Source organism: Amblyomma maculatum, chromosome 3 (genome assembly GCF_055883805.1).
Source record: "Amblyomma maculatum isolate TAMU_Amacu chromosome 3, ASM5588380v1, whole genome shotgun sequence".
Lineage (NCBI taxonomy): Eukaryota > Metazoa > Arthropoda > Arachnida > Ixodida > Ixodidae > Amblyomma > Amblyomma maculatum.
The window spans coordinates 42,836,187-42,843,289 of NC_139346.1; the positions used below are offsets into that span (position 1 = coordinate 42,836,187).

The following is a 7,103-nucleotide window of genomic DNA, read 5'->3' on the forward strand; positions in this document are numbered from 1 at the left end:
GTGGTCTGCTTGAGGCAAGAAATGTCTGTAAATGATCAGCATGCCGAGAAAACAGCGAATGTCTTTAGCGGGGGAGGGTTGGGGTTAATTTTGCAGGTCCGAAGTGCGTTGAGGCAAAGGTCGAGTTTCCTCAGATGATACTTTATAGCCGAGGAATTTGACGACTCAGGCGCCGAGCATGCTCTTTGGGACGTTAACGAGTAGGCCGTGGTTGTCGAGGCGTTGGAAAAGCAGACGAATGTGCGCATGGTGTTCGTCGGCATTGCGGGAAAAGACCAATATTTTGTCAAGGTAGACGAACCAGAAGTCGAGGCCGTGGACGACTTCGTCAATGAAGCGTTTAAAGGTTTGTCCAGCGTTCCTCGGGCCAAAGCTCATGAAGGGAAACTCGAACAAGCCGAAAGAGGTAATGATTGCAGTTTTCTAGACGTCGTCCGGGTTGACGGGTATCTTCGTGTAGGCCTTCACCAAGTCTAGCACGCAGGAAACGTGGTAGCCATAAATGCGATGAGCGAAGTGCTGTATGTGGTGAACTGGGTACCTGTCCGGAATGTTGCGGGCGTTGAGGGCATGGTAGTCCCCACAGAGCCGCCAGCCTCCGGCCTTCTTCGGGAGAAGCTGAGGTGGCGAGGCCCATGGACCATCGAAGCGGCAGGTGATTCCCTCAGGGGCATGGCTTCGAACTCTGCTTTGGCTATGCGCATGCGGTCTGAGGCAAGCCGATGGACTCGGCAGAAAACCTGGGGCCTGGGGTGTCGAATGTAGCGCAAAGTGATATGCTGCACCTCACGTGGCAACCCGCTAGGATTTGTCAAATATGGAAATTCGGCGAGGATGGCGGGGTGCGGTGAATGATTTCCAACACCGAGTACTTTGATGCTAGTCTGGTGGGTATTCGTTCCTTGCCCTGGCGAAGAATGTCCCGTTGTCGCGTCGGTGAGACGGTAGTGGCTGCAGTCCGGAAGGAGTTTGTAGTGCGCCAAAAAGTGCGAACCGATGATTGGCTCGATGACGTCACCGATTAAAAACGTCCAATGAAGGACACGGTGTAGGTTTCTAAACTGGACGTGCAGCCGTATGTCTTGATTGTGGACCGGTTAGCTGCATTGAGCTCGAACGACGTTGGAGGACGTGTACCTGAAGGTAGTATCGTAGGTAGCAGCAGATATCGGAACCGCTGTCGACAAGGAACCGCTTCTTTGTAATTTGGTCTATGACAAAGATGCGACGGCCTACAGGTTGGCAGCTCACAGCGGTGTCTACGAGCTGCCTTTGCTGTTTCCCTTATGTCCAGTTGAACAGGGGGGTAGATATTGTAATGCTCGGTCCCCGAAGCGTCAATAGTAGTAGCACCGGTCGTCATCGCCAAGCTACTGCGACGAAGTGGTGTTGCGGTTATAGTATAGCGACTCGCGTGGCATGCGTTCGGCCCGTGCCGAAGAGAAGGAAGCAGCGCCGGCACGAGAGCTTAGTCGTTGTTGTGGTTGTTGACCGCTCGCGACTTTCACCTCGGCCGGACGCTACCGTCGTCACCTCTTCAGCTTCTCCTCAAATAAATGTGGCCGAGGTCGCCCCTGCCTGGCGATCTCTACATTTGTGGTGACCCGGAGGACTGTGCCTTCACCCCGGTAGCGTCCTAGGATGGCATATTGGCAAGGCCCGGCTTTCGACCCGCCGTTTTGATGTTCCGACCTCCAGGCGTCGGCGGGTGGTTCGCTCAACTGGAGGCTGCGATGTACCAGAACTGCATTAGCATCCAGCAGTTCAAGCACGCAGTCCACTCCGAAATCTTACCACCTGACATCCTCTGCCGGTTTGCCTGCCTGCCTCAAGTTGCCGGCCATACGATGAGCTGCGTGCTGACGTCCTGACGTACCTCAGCGAAAGCTACTGCCCGCTGCCGCTCTATGACGCGGCAGACCCCGCTTTCGCCGCCGCCAGCATCACTCTCGTCTACGGCTGCATCCTCGGGGCATAGCACGCCGCAGCTGTCTCCGGCCAGCACCCTGCCACTCCTGCCTAGCGCATCCGGCCCGGCTACTATCCCACACGTATCTATTGTCTACGACACACTAAGCGCAGCCTCCGCTGTTCCGTCCTCCTGTGCCGTCACTTACACTCCCATTATACAAGTGGCAAGCTTTGCCGTCATTCAAATGCTTTCATGCGACTCGTGTGAGGCAGCAGCACCGGACTTCAGCACGTGCCTCGATTTCTCGCACCAAGCTTTCTGCTCATCGTCTGCAATCGCCCTCCATTGTGATTGCGCATCAGTGGGCTCCGCAGCCACCTCGCTCGAACACCACGTGCTATGCGACGCAATATCTCTGGTTCGTGTCATAGAGCCTATGGCCACTCATTTTGCATTTGTTGTGCACCTCCCGCTTTTCCAAGCCCCTGTCAGGCAGCAACAACATGTCAGCTTATGCGTACTGCAAGTGGCCCGTGCGTACGTACACCGCAGCCCACAGCCACAGTCTTCATCATGGTTACTTTTGCCCTCTCGTGCTGCAAGCTAGCTTAGGACGGTACATAGCTCTTCGTCACGTTCCCGCCCCAAAACTGGCTCGCCGCAGTGCTTTGCAGCATCCATTCGGCCAGTTCGTTGTGAGCACGAAGCCTGCCTTCAGCGCCGTCGCATGCACCACTGACACCCTGGTGAACTTACCACAACTAACCCGCCCCGTTCAAAGTCTGTCTTTGTCAGCCGACATTCAGAGCAGGCTGTAGCGACTCAGCGTACCAAACTTCCATGAGAGGCACAGCCTGCTCAGTTTCACCGGATCTTGGATGCGCGCAGCGTCCTAACTTCTCCAGTGACAACTTCAGTTCTGACAAACGGAGGATTCAAGGGGCTGCCGCACGCTCCTCAACGGTCCCGCTTCCTCTACCCCTACGTTTTACTCAGCCGCGACCTCCTGAACAGCCATTGATGAAACCTGCTTGCCCCTTGGACTACGACTTGGAAACGAACCCAACATGTACTTATGTATTGCCTTCTTGATAGCTTTTTTAGAGCAGTGCCTTTTGCTTAGACTGGCGAGAGAGAGAAAGAGCAGAACTTTTTATTTATTCCAGCGCATGAAGAGGCTCCGGCCCTCCGTCGCTTGGGATGGATGGCGGGTGCCCCGCCTCAGACGCAGGCAAGCAGAAGTAATTGGCCGGCGGCGTCCTAGGCCAGCTGGATGGCGGCTAGCTGCAGCCCAGGGTCCGAGCAGCGCAGTATGGTCTCCCAGAGTTGCGGCGTATGATTTAGACCCCTCCCTAAAGAAAAGGGGCAGTCCCAGAGGATGTGTTCGAGGGTCCCTCTGGAATCGCACTTTGCACAGAATTCTGATCTTTCTCCTGGGAGCATATGGCTCAGCAGGAGCGGGTGTGGGAATGTCCCAGTCTGACGGCGACGCCAGGCGATGGCCTGCCTGCAATTTAGGGTAGGGGCTGGCGCAGCAGCCACCCGTCTACTGAGTCTATAAGGCTTCAGAATGTCTGTGTAAAATTTGGCACACTCTATGCTCTCCGCTCCAAGTCCCCCCCCCCCCTTTCTGCCGCCGGCTAGGTGGTAGAGCCCTCGAGCCATGGCATGGGCGGATTCGTTGCCGGGAACGCCAGTGTGCGCTGGAGTCCAAATCAGCTGTATAGTTGGCGAGATTGGGGATTGGTGTGATTGGTGTAATATTCGAATTGCCTGGGGAGCAATCAACCCACGACTGAAATTTCGTATGGCAGTTTTGCTGTCGCAGATCACGAAACGCACCTTTGTCTGGGCGTAGGCTAGAGCTACAGCCACTTCCTCATTTCTCTTCCTTCTTTTTTTCGACCAATCGTCTAGGGGTGGAGCCCTGTAGCGACTCGCGTGATATGCGTCCGGCACGTGCCAAAGAGAAGGAAGTAGCGCCGGCACGATAGCTTAGGAACGCTCGCGACTTTCGCCTCGGCCGGACGCTGCTGTCGTCACCTCTTCAGCTTCTCCTCAAATAAATGTGTCCGCGGTCGCCCCTGCCTGGCGATATCTACAATGGCTTTGCAGATGACGCGTCGCACGTGTTGATCGAGTTGGCATTGAAGGGAGCTAAGCAGTCTACTAAAATTGTTGATACGGCGCGCAAGCTATGTGGTGTTAAGCTGTACGGCTACAGTCTGGACGGCGGGCGACAACTGCGGCAAAGAGACCTCGATGACGCGGTCAGCCATCCCGGCAAGTTGGTGGAAAGGTAGTGTACGTTTAGCCCACAAAATTTCCAGGACGTGTAGTGGAAGTCATTGAAGCCGAAGTGCTCGCAGTAAGGAATTTTTTACGTCCATGTTGGCCGCGAGAGCACGCATGTGGCGGAGGAGCTGCGAAGGCCGGCGCTCAGCAAGTTCTGGGGACTGTAGTTGTCGCAGCTTCTGGCCTTTGGAGAGTGACAGGCGGCGGGTGAGTTAAGTCTTGAGGTGATCATAAAGGTTGGACATTGGTGGGTTGACAAGGATATCCCGGGCCTTGTTGGGCGTAGCGGGCATCGAGATGGCCGATGACACAATCGCAGCGGGGCCGGTCTTGCGTGATTTGTGCAAAGGAGAACTGGGCCTCAACTTGGGCAAACCACAACTCGGGCGAGTTGGGTCAAAACGGCTGAACCTTGACAATGACACGGCAGACGTCGTGTGGGGGAGCGTGCAGGGGGCCATATGCGCGGGTTCTGTCGTCCTCTGCGGAACCTGCACGATGCTGAAGCTGTTGCTCTTGTTCGCCAATGGCGATGCGTATTGTTCGTTGTCCGGGTCACCAGATGTGGGATGTCATTTCCGATGAAGGGCGTATCCCAACATAAAATCCTAACTACTATTTATTCGTTTAAAAGTGGTAGCGGACGAGCAAACTAGCACCACACTCGTCTCCAAAGCGGAATGAAAAAAACAGCTTTCCAGCCTGGCAGCCTGTTTTTGTAGCCGCTGTCGGCTACGCATGGCTCGAGTGACGCAGTGGTGGCGCTATGTCTTACCGATAAGGCAGTCCAGCGTGTGGCCGTGTTACGCTGGGACGGAAGACAACAAAACGGAGGCTGCGCTGAATTGTGCGCAATGTGTGTCGCCACATATGTATGTATGTATGTATGTATGTATGTATGTATGTATGTATGTATGTATGTATGTATGTATGTATGTATGTATGTATGTATGTATGTATGTATGTATGTATGTATGTATGTATGTATGTATGTGTGTATGTATGTGTGTATGTATGTGTGTATGTATGTGTGTATGTATGTGTGTATGTATGTATGTATGTATGTATGTATGTATGTATGTATGTATGTATGTATGTATGTATGTATGTATGTATGTATGTATGTATGTATGTATGTATGTATGTATGTATGTATGTATGTATGAAATTTATTGAGATGCCTGCAAACGATGGTTTAATGGGTCGTGACGTTGACCGAGCGTCGACGCAGGGGTTATTCCCTACCCTGTATTATTTCATTTTGACCCGCTTGTGGTGGGCCGTGAGGCTCGTGCTTTTCGAGCGCACCCCGGGCCTGCTGGACAGCCCATAGTTGAATGTCCTCGCCTGTACTTTGCGCTGTACTTTGAAGCTCAGGCGGGTATGTCTTGGATGTAGCTTCGGTCGGGAACCTGGCACAGTCCTACATGATGTGCCATTTGTCCGCCGGACTCGCTTGACATACACTGCACATATCACTCACACTGCGTCTGCTTCGATGTGCTGTGTGGTGCGGCGTTCCCGAAGCGTTAAATAAAAGCCTCAGCACGGGCGCCCGGGGGGAGCAGCTTCTCATGTGTAAAAAGTCTGGTGAGGTCATGACCAGTCGTGACGTCACCAGGTGATGTGGTCAAAGTCGTCTCTGTCATTATCATCGTCACCGTCACTACCACTAAGTACCAGAGTCATTATCGGTCACTATCTACCACTAACTAGCGGCGGCGGTCCCCATAGTAACCGCGCTGGCATGACGCTAGGCAAGGAGAACTAAGGTACGTTTCTCACGCGCCCGGCGTGGCTATAGTCAGGGTTACTGACAGCTATAGTGTGGCCGAGCAGATGTTAGTATGAGACATTAGAGGGTTTCGCCTTAATACTGTTCAGTCAGTCCAATTTATGGATAACATGCTCTGCAAACCAAGATAACCAGTTTTCAGCTCTTCGCACATTCATTTGCTGCTATTAAGCTGATGAATAAAGTAGCGGCTTTCATAAGTCTCTACATCATGAATGACGGCAACTAAACTGCGACATATTTAGTCTGGCTTGTAATGCGTTTCTTTTTCACCGCTTCAGGTATCCACTACCCACTGAATTGATGAGCATAGATCTACACTATGATCGCTTTGAGATGGTAAACTGAAGTGGCGCATTTGATCAGAACTGTCTACAAGAAAATTACCTTTTTCTCTTAAGTTTGCATATTATGGAAGAAATGCACCGTCAATCGCGAGGTAGGTTCTGCCTATATCTTTCACCAGTTTTTACAATGAATGCTCTGTTTTATAGAAGTGTTGGACGAGAACCAATGGGTCCCTATTAGCGTGAGACTGCATTTGTGGGTCAGTGATGCGCCTTCACTTGTGTTGTGCTTGTCGGGGACACTTTCATTACCATACTACATAGAGTTCTGTACCTGTTTTTGTGGCATTGCTCATGCCAAACTAGTAGGCGAAGTGACAAGTGGTACTAACTGGAGTCATAATAGCTTCTTGATATAGCGCATCCAGCTTCCACACAATTCCATTTGGGCACATCAGTAATTTATTGCCCCGAAACTTAGAGCCTCTGGTAACCTTTAGGACAACATATAGGGCGCGCGGTCCCATCAATAAAAGCCCAACGGTCTTGCAAAGCACCACCTTTCCTTTAACAGCCTGAATGATGTAGTAAAAATATTCAACTTGCAAACAGAAACATTGTGGAGCGGAATACCTATTGTGATTTTCATTTAGTGCTACATGTACTAAAGATGACATCTCTACTAAAACGTTTCATATTTCATCAGTTCATCAGCGTCTGGCAGGGTGTGATATAAAGAGAAAATGATACCATTTGAAAAATTTCCGTAATGCAATACGAGACAGGTAAATAAAGCAGGCTCAAAACATTGCGC

General features: G+C 51.9%; 1 pseudogene; it reads right to left on the reverse strand.

Annotated features, from left to right (window-relative positions):
- Positions 1 to 423: 423 nt before the first annotated feature.
- On the reverse strand, positions 424 to 4,809 carry LOC146194654 (uncharacterized; annotated as a pseudogene).
- Positions 4,810 to 7,103: the final 2,294 nt, after the last annotated feature.